Source organism: Hypanus sabinus, unplaced genomic scaffold (assembly GCF_030144855.1).
Source record: "Hypanus sabinus isolate sHypSab1 unplaced genomic scaffold, sHypSab1.hap1 scaffold_1582, whole genome shotgun sequence".
Lineage (NCBI taxonomy): Eukaryota > Metazoa > Chordata > Chondrichthyes > Myliobatiformes > Dasyatidae > Hypanus > Hypanus sabinus.
In genome coordinates this window covers 51153-63537 of record NW_026779661.1, presented here as the reverse complement: position 1 = coordinate 63537, position 12385 = coordinate 51153, and positions in this window count along the sequence as shown.

Sequence of the window (12385 nt, the reverse complement as noted above, 5' to 3'; positions counted from 1 at the left end):
GAATTAATTGTAACAATCTGCTTCTGCTGAATGTTGAGGAGGCAATTCCAGAGACGGGAGGAGAGAGAGGGGGGGGAGAATGGGGGGAGAGAAAGGGGGAGAGAATGAGAGTAGACAATGGGGGAGACTATCTTCAACTGCTTTCAGTTCCTCCCAGAAGAGGAACTATTTTGTCGACGTCCCTGTCAAGTCGCCGCATGATACTTTATTTCTCATTAAATATCCCACTGATTTTACCAAACTACTACGGATACAATCAAATACACCACCGTGTAAACTTAGGTCATGTCGAATTCTTCTCAATCACTGAAAAAGGCCAAGATCACAGACTTTCCTCACAGGACAACTCACAAGGTGCAGATGTCTCTGTGTTAAACCTTCTTTTCCTAGATCTTTTCCTAGATTTCCTTGTGTTGCCCTGGATTGCCAACAACTTCAGATTTTCTCGTGTTCGTATATGAGCAACGTGCTCATTTTACCGTTTCCATCCTGATCTCGGTCCCTCTATTGTAGTTTTGTTCGAGTCTGTGTTTGTGCATTTCCAATTGTATTAACTTCATTACTTACATCCCTCATATACATGAGAAGCAAAATTCTTTACGTTAGGTCTCTGTTTAAATGTGCAATCTCCCACCTACCCACACACTTCTGACAGAAGGGAAAGAACACTGCAGGTGGTGATCCACAACATGTCTCATCAACCGACTATATAATGGAACCATCAACTCTTTACACCATCCGCCTCCCTCCCCCGCTATAAACCAGTGTCAGTAGTTCTCATAATTTCGACCTCTCCCAGCAGCTACCTACAGAAATGTCGTAAAGGATAGACAGATAGTGTCGATCCCGCCTGCAATGGAATAAGCAAAGCGAATCCTCAATTCCCCCAGACAGGGATCAGGAAATCCCCGAGTGTGGACGGATCGGCTTCCTGCTTCTGCAACCTGTAGCCCGGGGTCAGTTCCGAGATGAGGGAAGCTCGCACCTCCCGAGCCTTTGCTGATGATTCGGAGCTGGGTTGAAAGTGCGGCGTTTCCGATAACATCTCCAACTGCCCCTGTTTTCCCCTGGACTTGCACAGGAAGTCGATGCATTCAATTAGCAGAAGGGAATTATTAATTCTTTCAAAAGCGATTCGCTACAGTTCAATTGTTGAACATGCGAATACGTTCTCAGTCTCATTTAAGTGTCTGACTGCCTTTGTGTATTTTATATTTCAGTAAAAAGAGCTTCTTACCGTGTACAGCGGCTCCAGGTTCTGTTACCACCCTGTCCCTGTGAGGCTGTGTTACGGGTTCTGTAAGTAATGAACACACCCTGGTTAATGTTCAGTCAGCTCCTGGTGATAATCATTAACTAAACCCACAGCGTTACCAGCGGGTCTCTCCGCCTCCTGTTCCTTAGCACAGGGTACGTTCTGTCTCAAACAAACATCACCATGGAGATGAAATGTGATCTCAGTGATTTTGAGAGTGGAATATTTGTCGGTGCCAGAGGGTGCAGTTTGAATATCGCAGGAACTGCTGAACTCCTGGGATTGTCCCGTCCAACAGTCTCGAATTTGCGGAGAATGGCGCGGAAGAAGATCAGTGACCGGCAGTTCTGAGAGCGAACACGCCTTGTTAATGAGAGAGATCGAATGGGAAAAGCGAGATTGGTTCAATCTGCCGGGAAGACGACAGGAACTCAAATAACCACGCTGCAAATGCATTGTGCAGAGAGGCGTCATTGGACGTGTAACATGTCGAACTTTGAAACGGACGGGCTACAGATGTAGAAAACCACGGACATACAATCAGTGGCCGCAGTATTAGGTACGGGACGTGCACAGTACAGTGCCTAATGATATGTGTTTTTGTCAGCCAGAAGTTGTTGATGGGAGATTTAATTACATCGGCATCCCGCATTGACTGTGACCAACGCAGATCTGACTGTGATCTCGGCGCATCAATCCTGCCTCTCACCTATAACATCTCACTCATTTGTGTATCAAGGGCCACCACGCTGCAGGATTACAATATTAACAGAAAGACTCTCCTTCTCCTGAATATTGAGGGCGGACATTCCCATGACACACTAGACCCAGCGAGAGAAAGAAAACATCTCAACTGTCTTCAACTGGCGGTGCCTGGTTTCAAATCCTCACACAACAGGAACTATTTAGTCCACGTCCCTGTCAAACTCCCCGGAATACTTTATGTCTCATCGAAGTTCCCACTCATTTTACCAAATTTCCGCGAATGAAATCAAGTACATTGTCTCTTTAAAAAAAAACTGGAAAGCATACAGGCAGGTCTCCCCTGTTTTAAGTCACATCACAAGTCAAGATCACAACAGAGTCCTCATAGAAAAACTCACGAGGGCAGGTATCTGCCTGCTGAACCTTCTTTTGGTTTCCCACCTACCCTTCCGTCCCCCTCACATCTGACAGAAGGGAAACTACACTGCAGGCGGTGATCCACAACAGGTCTCACCAATCGACTATATAATGGAAACATCAACTCCTTACAGCGCCTCCCCCCACGACCACCCCCCGCCCCGGCTGTAATCTCCAAAGTGGGTGGTTCCATACTTTTGATCACCAACCGAAATGCCGTCTAGGTTGGACAGATAGTGTAGATACCGCCAGTGAGGGAATAATCAAAACGAATCCTCAGTTCCTCGGTCGGGGATCGGTAAAGCCCTGAGTGTGGACGGATCGGCTTCCTGTTACTGCAAGCAGTAGCCCGGGGACAGTTCCGAGATGCGGGAAGCTCGCACCTCCCTAACCTTTGCTGACGATTCGGAGCCGGGTTGAAAGTGCGCCGATTCCGATAACACCTCCAACTGCCCCGGTTTCCCCCGGGGACATGCACAGGAAGTCGATGCATTCAAGTAGATGAAGGGAATTATTAATTCTTTCAAAAGCGATTCTCTACAGTTCTAATATCGATCAACAGTATACGTTATCAATCTCATTCAAGTGTTCATAAAAGTGGCTAACTGCCTTTGAGATTTTATATTTCAGTATATAGAGCTTCTTACCTTGTACCGCGGCTCCAGGTTCTGTTAGCACTCTGTCCCTGTGAGGCTGTGTTACGGGTTCTGTAAGTAATGAACACGCCCTGATTAATATTCAGTCAGCTCCTGGTGATAATCATTAACTAAACCTACAGATTTATTAGCGGTTCTCTCCCTATTCTGTTCCTTAGTGAAGAGTACGTTCTGTCTCCAACAAACATCACCATGGCGATGAAAGGTGATCTCAGTGATTTTGAGAGTGGAATGTTTGTCGGTGCCAGAGGGAGCAGTTTTATAGACAATGGACAATAGACAATAGGTGCAGGAGTAGGCCCTTCGGCCCTCCGAGCCAGCACTGTCATTCAATGTGATCATGGCTGATCAGCCACAATCATTACCCTGTTCCTGCTTTCTCCCCATATTCCTTGACTCCGCTATCTTTAAGAACTCTACCTAACTATTTATTGAAAGCATCCAGAGAATTGGCCCCCACTGCCATCTGAGGCAGAGTATTCTACAGATGCACAACTCTCTGGGTGAAAAAGTTTTCCCTGAACTCTGTTCTAAATGGCCTACCCCTTATTCTTAAACTGTGGCCTCTGGTTCTGGCTCCCCCAACATCGATGACATGTTTCTTGCCTCTAGCGTGTCCAAACACTTAATAATCTTATATGTTTCAATCAGATCCCCTCTCGTCCTTCTAAATTCCAGTGTATACAAACCCAGTCGTTGCAATCTTTCAACATATGGCAGTCCCTCCCACCCCGGGAATCAACCTATTGAACCTATGCTGCACTCCCTCAATAGCAAGAATGCCCTTCCTCAAATTTGGAGACCAAAGCTGAACACAGCACTCGAGGTGTGGTCTCACGAGGGCCCTGTACAACCGCAGAAGGACCTCTTTACTCCTATACTCAGCTCCCTTTGTTAAGAAGGCCAACATGCCATTAGCTTTCTTCACTGCCTGCTGTACCTCCATGTTTACTTTCAGTGACTGATGAACAAGGACACCTAGATCCCGTTGTGCTTCCCCTTTTCCTAACTTGAAAGTATTCAGACAGTTATCTGTCTTCCTGTTCTTGCCACCAAAGTGGATAACCTCACATTTATCCACATTAAACTGCATCTGCCCGCACACCCAACCTGCCCAAATCACCCTGCATTCTCCTAAGATCCTCCTCATATTTCACACTGCCACCCAGCTTTGTGTCATCTGCAAATTTGCTAATGTTACTTTTAATCTCTTCATCTAAATCATTAATGTATATTGTAAATAGCCAGTCCCAGCACCGAGCCTTTCGGTTCCCCAGTAATCACTGTTTGCCATTCTGAAAAGGACCCGTTAATCCCACTCTTGGTTGCCTGTCTACCAACCAATTTTCTATTTATGTCAGTACCCTACCCCCAATACCACGTGCTCTAATTTTACCCACTAATCTCCTATGTTGGACCTTATCAAAGGCTTTCTGTAAGCCCAGCTACACTGCATCTCTTGCCCATTTTCATAGTTACATTCTCAAACAATTCCAGAAGGTTTGTCAAGCATGATTTCCCCTTCGTAAATCCACGCTGACTCGCACCGATCCTGTTACTTCTTAAAAATATGTACCACTATTTCATCTTTTATAATTGACTCCAGCATCTTCCCCACCACTGATGTCAGGCTAACTGGTCTATAATACCCTGTTGTCTCTCTCCCTCCTTTCTTAAAATGTGGGATAATATCAGCTATCCTCCAATCCTCAGGAACTGATCCTGAATCTATAGAACATTGGAAAATGATTACCAATTGCGTCCACGATTTCTAGTGCCACCTCCGTAACTACCCTGGGGTGAAGACCATCAGGCCCTGGAAATTTATCAGCCTTCAATCCCATCAGTCTACCAACACCATTTTCTGCCTAATGTGAATTTTCAACATTTCCTCCGTTACCCAAGGTCCTCTGGCCACTATTACATCTGGGAGATTGTCTGTGTCCTCCCTAGTGAAGACAGATCCAAAGCACCTGTTCAACTCGTCTGCCATTTCCTTGTTACCCATAATACATTCACCCGTTTCTGCCTTGAAGGGCCCAGGTTTGTTCTTAAATATTTTTTTTCCTCTTCACACACCTAAAGAAGCTTTTACTATCCCCATTTATATTCTTGGCTAACTGACCTTCATACCTTATATTTTCTCCCCGTATTGCCGTTTTAGTAATCTTCGGTTGCTCTTTAAAAGTTTCCCAATCCTCAGTCTTCCCGCTCATCTTTGCTATGTTATACTTCTCCTTTATATTTATACTGTCCTTGACTTCCCTTGTCAACCACGGTCGCCCCTACTCCCCTTAGAAACTTTCTTCCTCTTCGGAATGCACTGATCCTTCACCTTCTTTATTATTCTCGGAAATACCTGGCGTTGTTGTTCCACTTTCATCTCTGCGAGGGTATCCTTTCAGTTAACATCGGCTAGCGCCTCCCTTATGGTTCCATAGTCCCCTTTGTTCAATTTTAATAGTGACACTTCCGATTTTCAGTTCTCCCTCTCAAATTGTAGATTAAAACTTATCATATTATGGTCACTACCTCCTAATGGTTCTTTTACCTCGAGTTCCCTAATCAAATCCAGTTCATTACACAATACTAGACCCAGAATGCCTTCTCCCTGGTAGGCTGCAGTACAAGCTGCTCTAAGAATCCGTCTCGGAGGCACTCCCTTTCTTGGGGTCCAGTACCAACGTGATTTTTCCAGTATAACTGCATATTGAAATCCCCCATTACAACCGTAGTATTACCATTGCAACATGTTAATTTTAACTCTTGATTCAACTTGCACTCTGTAGGTTTCTACTTCGGGACCTTTTGATAACTCCCTTTAGAGTCTTTTTGTCCTTACAATTCCTCAGTTCTATCCATACTGACGCTACATCTCTTGATTCTATGTCACCCCTCGCAAGGGACTGAATTTCATTCCTCACCAGCAAAGCCACCCCACCCCCTCTACCCACCTGTCTGCCCTTTCGATAGGACATATAATCTTGAATATTCAATTCCCAGCGCTGGTCATTTTGCAGCTATGTCTGTTATTTCTACAACATCATACTTACCAACTTCCAACTGAGCTTCAAGCTCATCCACTTTATTTCTTATACTTCGTGCATTCATATATAATACTTTCAATCCATTACCCCCCTCGCTTCTCACATCAGTCCCTATTGCACTTGGCCATACTGAGCTTTCCTCATACGATCCCTTCTTGAGCTTTCTGCCCCTTTAAATCTGTTTTATTTCTGAACTTTTCTTATTCTGTCTTTCCCTTTGACTCCATCCTTATATTTCCAGTTCGACTCCTCCACGCCCCCCTTTTATTAGTTCAAACACAACCGTGTAGCAGTGGCAGAACCTGCCTGCGAAAATGCTGGTCCCCCGCCTGTTAAAGTGCAGCTCGTCCCTTTTCTGCAATTCATCCTTACCCCAACACAGATCCCAGTGGTCTAAGAATCTAAAACCCTGCTTGCCGCACCAGCTCTCAGCCACACATTCAGATCCCATATCTCCCCGTTCCTGCCCTCACCAGCAAGAGGAACTGGAAACAAACCGGAGATAACCACCCAGGAGGTCCTGCTTTTCAGTCTTCTTCCGAGTTCTCTGAAGTCACGCTGCAGAATTTCTTTCCTCTTCTTCCCGATGTCATTTGTGCCGATATGCACTACCACATCCGTCTGTTCACGTTCACTCTGGAGGATTCCCTGCAATCGGTCCGAGACGTCCTGGATCCTGGCTCCAGGGAGTCAACATACCATCCTTCAATCCTGCCTGTTGCAGCAGAAACCCCTTTCTGTACCTCTTACTATGGAGTCCCCTACTACCACGGCTCTGCCTGTCGTCTGTCTCATCTGCTTTGCTTCAGTGCCAATTTACGACTCGCAGACCTGTCCGCCTCTCAGAATGGCAGTATCTTCTGCCCCGACAGCTTCCAAGAGGGTGAACCTGCTTTCAAGAGACACATCCCCCGGGGTCTCCAGTACTTCAAGCATCCATCCGTTTGTCATCGTCGCACACGTTCTCTCCTCCGGTATCTTCGGTGTAACAATCTCACTGCAGGTCCTGTCCAGCAAACTCGCGTTTTCCCGAATGATACTGAGGTCATCCAGTTGCCTCTCCAGTGTCCCAACACTGTCTTTCAGGAGCTGAACCTGGACACACACAGTTGTAGCAGCCGGTTGCACCATCAGTGTCCCTGACCTGCCACATCAGGCAAACATCACACTGAATTAGTTTACCTGTCATCTCTTCACCGCCTCTTACCCTCTCCAACTGTGGTGTAGTCTCGTTCCTCAGCCTCCTCGCCGAAGACTCTCGAGCCAAAGACTACAACTTCGCTCGACAAGGCCGCTCCCCTTGATAGGGCCGCTTCCCTCGACAGGGCCACTTCCCTCGACAAGGCCACTTCCCTCGACAAGGCCGCTCCCCTCGATAGGGCCGCTTCGATCGAGAAGGCCAGTATCTCTTCATGACTTGACTAATAGAGAATCTACCAACCCCTTCTTTAAATACACCAAATACTTGATCTTCACAGCTACCTGCGGCAACGAATTGTACACATTCGCCACTCGGGTTAATTAAATTGCTCCTTATTTATGCTCCCAATGGACGTCATTCTAGGACTGAAGGAAATGAAGTGTTGCGATAAATGCTTCAAAGGGGTTTGTTCTCCGCTACGGGCTGCACGACAATATACTCGAGGGTAAGTTCACCATTGCAGCTTGCAATAGAAAGAGAAGTCAATGACCTGTTACTGCAGTTCATGGTAGTTCGACGTTTCCGCCATCACTACGGCACGAAGATCAGAACAAAGTTACTTCAGAAGATACGAGACAATGAAATGAGTAATCAATGACGGAATGTGAGTGGCTTTGAAGAGCTGAGCTGCTGAAAGCAAATTACCAGACCTGGAGTGATTGCGACTGGGTCTGATACAGGCTTAACTGGTACTCTGGACATATTCACTTTCGATCCAAATATTTCCTACCTTCCTTTGTGAAGATATATAATGTCTAAAGGACCAGTTTTTGAGTAAATGAGACTCACCAAACTTTCTCCTGACTGAATCACTGGAATCTCCGAGTCAGACGCTTTCGCTCCAGTTTATGCTCTCAGTCCTCGGGCTGGTTCACTTGCTGCTGTTCCCTCGTCTTCAGTCGCGCTCTGCTTCCAGTTGTGTGCTTTTTTCTTCCAATAAATGTCTCACTGCATGGCTAACTTTAACATGAAACATAACGAAGTACGTTAGCAATACAAAGTAAAACAAAACATTTCTGTTCAATGTTCCTAAAGCCATAAACTCACAGAAATTAAATGTTGAACACCAATATCACAATCTCAGTAAACAAAACTGTAATTGTCCCTAACACATCAGAAAACCTGATGTAGGTAAGAAGGAGTCATAATTCAGTCATTGTAAGACATAAGATACAGGAGCAGAATTAGTCCATTCGCTCCATCTTGTCTGCACCACCATTCATCACCCCGCAATGCTTCATTTCTTTCTGCCTTCCGACTGTAACAGCAAAGCTTGTTATCAATCAAGAATATATCAAACTCGGCAATGAATATACCCAATAATAGCCCCCACCCACATTTGGCATCAAATTGAACTGATCAACAAAGCCTTGGCCGGGATACAAAAGAATCTTTCATCTCAGTTTTAAAGGAAAGCTTATTTATTCTCATCGTGTACTCAGACCCATCAAAGGAAACTCATCACACACGTCTAATCTGTCAAGACCAATCTTCTGAATGACAGTGAGTGCAGGCCCAGACGCACCAAAGGAAACTCACCACACACGTCTAATCTGTCAAGACCAATCTTCTGAATTACAGTGAGTGCAGGCTCAGACCCACCAAAGGAAACTCACCACACACGTCTAATCTGTCAAGACCAGACTTCTGAATCAGTGAGTGCTGGCCCAGATCCACCAAAGGAAACTCACCACACACGTCTAATCTGTCAAGACCAGACTTCTGAATCAGTGAGTGCTGGCCCAGATCCACCAAAGGAAACTCACCACACACGTCTAATCTGTCAAGACCAATCTTCCGAATGACAGTGAGTGCTGGCCCAGATCCACCAAAGGAAACTCACCACACACGTCTAATCTGTCAAGACCAATCTTCTGAATGACAGTGAGTGCTGGCCCAGATCCATCAAAGGGAACTCACCACACACGTCTAATCTGTCAAGACCAATCTTCTGAATGACAGTGAGTGCTGGCCCAGATCCACCAAAGGAAACTCACCACACACGTCTAATCTGTCAAGACCAATCTTCTGAATGACAGTGAGTGCTGGCCCAGATCCACCAAAGGAAACTCACCACACACGTCTAATCTGTCAAGACCAATCTTCTGAATGACAGTGAGTGCTGGCCCAGATCCACCAAAGGAAACTCACCACACACGTCTAATCTGTCAAGACCAATCTTCTGAATGACAGTGAGTGCAGGCCCAGACCCATCAAAGGAAACTCACCACACACGTCTAATCTGTCAAGACCATTCTTCTGATTGACAGTGAGTGCAGGCCCAGATCGACCAAAGGAAACTCACCACCCACATCTAATCTGTCAAGACCAATCTTCTGAATGACAGTGAGTGCAGGCCCAGACCCATCAAACAAGTCTTTAAATCCAGTAATCATTGTTGTGAACTTGCTCTGAATCCTCTGCAGTGTCAGAACATCCTTGTTTAGATAAAGGCTATGAAATCTCATCATTGCAGATGTGTAGATAGAATGACCTGAGATTCTCTGTAATCCTATTTTCCGAAGAATTTTCAAGGCTTTCCTAAATCCCCTTTTGGCACTTTATAATCATCAAGGGCACTGTTTCATTCGAGCTTCCTAAGCTTTGCATTTATCTGTTGGCTAAATTGTCATCTCTTTCGACATCCAAGGTTCCCTTACATATCATCCTTGTCCTTTCGTCTTCCTGGAAAGTAACTGCCCAGTATTCCGTCCAGTTAGTTCTTAAATACCCTCCACATTTGGACTTGCCAACATTCAAAACAGCCATTTCCTATTAACTTTCCCTAATTCATGTCTAATAATTTCGTAATTTGCCCAGCTCCAATTCATTACTCCTCGGCAAAGTCCAGAACTTTCCTTCAATAAAGCAATGGTAAAACTGAAATTGCGTGGTGATTGTAAACCAGGTGAATGTAAATCGGCCAATCGTGAGGCAGCAGCTCTGTTAGTTTAATAAACGAATGAAGACATGGCCAAGAGGGTCAGATATTGTTCAGATCAGACGCAGAACTGGGAACAAATGTGATTTTAGTGGCATTAAGCATGGAATGATTGCTGCTGTCAGACCGTGTAGTCTGAAACTGCTGAACTGCAGAGATTTTCACACAGAGCAGTCTCAGTTTAAAGAGAATGGAGAGAAAAAAATGAAACATCCAGCACCAGCAATGGCAGTTCTGTAGGAGACAATGCCTCGATAATGAAAGAGACCAGAGGAGGATGGGCAGGCTGATTCAATGTGAAAAAGTGAATCATTCAGCGATGGCAGTTCTGTAGGAGACAATGCCTCGTTAACGAGAGAGACCAGAGGAGGATGGGCAGACTGATTCAATGTGAAAAAATGAATCATTCAGCGATGGCAGTTCTGTAGGAGACAGTGCCTCGATAACGAGAGAGACCAGAGGAGGATGGGCAAACTGATTCCATGTGAAAAAATGAAACATCCAGCAATGGCAGTTCTGTAGGAGACAACGCCTCGATAATGAGAGAGACCAGAGGAGGATGTGCAGACTGATTCAAATTGAAAAGAAGGCGACAGTAACTCAAATAACCACAGGATACAATGTGCAGAAGAGCACCACTGAACGGGTAACCTGTCGAACATTGACCATTGACGTCGATGGGATACAACAGCAGAACATAAAGTCTGTGGCCACGTTAGTCGGTACAGGCGATACGCAGTAAAGTGCCCACTGTGTCGACTTCGGTCACTTAAACAGCCAGTGAGATTCAGGAAGTGTTATTTTAAATATCCCTGCCAGCTGTACCCAGTCTTTGATAAAAAAAAACATATTGAAAAACAAAACACACACACACACACACACACACACACACACACACACACACACACACACACACACACACACACACACACACACCACACACCACACACACATATCCGTAACACAGCACAATTTCAAAAGCCGGTAATGAACTGGTAGCAGTGTGTGTATTAAAACACCATCTCATTGCCCATTCAGCACAGACTCTGTCCTTACCTTGTGCTGAGCTTGATTCCGTTTCCAGCGAGTCCGAACAGCTGAGGTTTATGGTTCCGAACAGTAAGCAAACACAATGTTCACCTGATAATGCACCGATAATCCTGGGCTTCACATTAATCAGCAAGTCACGCCACTCCCTGTTCTCACAGCGCTTCTATTGTCCAACACAAAGCACATTGAAGCAACTATTTCCAGAATTTCCAAATGTTTGAGCCAGATTTACCGCTTCAGTGCCCGGGGCCGATGATTACATTTCTCTCCAAATGTTTAATCTGCGCCAGAGAGGTATCACAACTCACAACCTGGTTTCGACCGGTTGGTGTTGTCTCTTTGATTTATTATTCATCTTGGGACCGGTTCATTTTTGGATTATAAACTCCAGCGACAACTCAAAACAAAGTTGTTTGTGGTTATATTGAACAGAGACAGCAGAAATAAAGGCGCGTATCTCCACACCGGAGCATGAAGCGTGATCTGGACCAGCTGGAAAAATGGGCTGAAAACGTCAGATCGCATTTAACGCACACAACTGTTAGAAGTTGGCCTTTGGCCGGATCAGCCAGGGTGGGTATGACACAATGAGAAATAGGGCACTGAGGTGTACGACAGAACAAACGAATCAATCTGGGAATGCAGGTCCATAATCCAATGAAAGTTGCGGCACAGTTAGAGAGGGTCGTAATGATATTCACACATTGGCCTTCTGAGACCAAAGTATGGAGTACAGGAGTTGGGACGTTACCTTGCTGTTGTTTAAGGCTTTATTGGGGGTTCATTTGAAATATTGTGTGCACGACCTGCAGAAAGGATGCAAATAAGAATGAAAAAATGCAGAAAAAAATACACTGCTATTGCTGGAACTGAATGTTTTGAATTAAAATGAAAGATTACATATGTCAGCACTTTATTCCCGAGCGGGTAGAACACTAAGGGGAGATTTCATAGAAGTATACAGCATTCTGAGGCGTAGAGAGAGTGTAAATGCAAGCGGGCTTTCTACTCTGATGTTGGGCGAGACAACTGGAGATCATGGGTGAAGGATGAAATGTGAAATGTTTCAGGAAAGCATGAGAAGAAACTTCTTCACTCAGAGGGTCGACAGAG